Below are 1,485 nucleotides of genomic sequence, written 5' to 3'. Positions count from 1 at the left end.
CCGCCTCACTCCCCACCCACCACACCCCCTCCCAGGAGCCCGCCAGACCGGGCAGTGGGGAGGGGGGGGCCGAGGGGGGCCAGGCAGGGGCCAGGACGGCGGAAGATACGGGTGGGGAGGGAAGCTATCCACAGAGGAGCCACAGCTGACGCCAAAAAGAAAAAAATATATATACATATATATATATAAAGAAAATTTAATAAAACGGGGGAAAACCAAGGAACACTTGAATTTCTCAGGTTTCGGACATTCAGAGAGTTGCATCGTGAGGACAGCAACACAGATCAGAACACAGGAGGAGGCAGGTCTTTCCGAGGGCTTTGCTGCGGCCCGGTGTCTGGTCGGACCAGCTGCAACGTCGGGCCAATCTTACTTACCTCATACACCCCTGCACTGTGTGTTTTCATTTTTTCGTCATTTTTCCTTTTTTTTTTTTTTTCCTATTCATCACACACTCACCACTCCAAGCTCCTTGTGTTGAATGAAACCCCTGAGCTGAGATCACTGAATATTTTTTTTTCTTACTGCTTCAGGAAATTTTTTTTTAAGTCATAGTGACATTCAAACTCTATGGGGATTTATTTTTTTAAATAGGTTTCAGGGGTTTTGTTTTGTAAATATTCTTATTTTATTCTTGGGGGGGAAAGGAATCAAACCTTAGGAAAAGGAATATCTATATATCTATATATCTATATATATGTGTTCATTCAGGGAAACCGAACTTGAAAAAGCAAAAACAAACAAACAAAAAAGTAATAACCTTTTTGTTTTTCTCATGGCCGATATGGGTTCCTTTGTGCGTGTGCTGGGGTGCGTCGTGCAGCCGGGGGGCCCAGGAGGCTGGATCCGTGGGGCCAGAGCTGCCACAAGGATGAACTCAGGTGCTGCGGGCCGGGGGCTGGGCGGGGGTGCATGCTGGGGGCCTGGGGGGCTGGGGGAGGCACGTGGTGCTGTCTTGCCCACTGTGATATTCCACGATGCTTTTTCTTGTGCTGTGGTCTACCGGGACAGCGCTGAGCGCCGGGCTTTCGCGTCAGGGACCTGGAAATCTTAATTAGAAAGTGTGGAAAAGGGGTCCGGAGCGTGGGAGGGGGCTTCCCCCACCCGCCCCACCCCGTCACGGCCCCCAGGCTCCTGTCTCAGGGATGAATGTGGCTGTCTGGGGGTTCTTCTCTTGCCTGTGCGGGCTGTTTCAGGGGACGGTCGATGTTGGGGAGCGGGGATGAGGCCAGGCCCAGCTCAGGGTGAGGATTTGGGGGCCACGGCATCTTAATCATCCCCCACCCCTCAACATTCTAGCTCCTTTTCTCTTTCCCTTCCCCTTTGGCATGGGGCCACCCCATGGGTTGGGATCCCTCCCCCAGGTTAGGAGAAAGTGGGGTTCAGGGTGGCAGATCTGGGTTTATTGCGACTCCAGCTGAGGGGGCAGGAGCCCCTCAGCCCGGCCCTGGGGACCTGCCTGCCGTACCGTGGCTTCCCACAGGG

The sequence above is a fragment of the Eulemur rufifrons genome, chromosome 2 (genome assembly GCF_041146395.1).
Source record: "Eulemur rufifrons isolate Redbay chromosome 2, OSU_ERuf_1, whole genome shotgun sequence".
NCBI classification, from domain to species: Eukaryota; Metazoa; Chordata; class Mammalia; order Primates; family Lemuridae; genus Eulemur; species Eulemur rufifrons.
Note: the sequence above shows the minus strand (reverse complement) of the source record.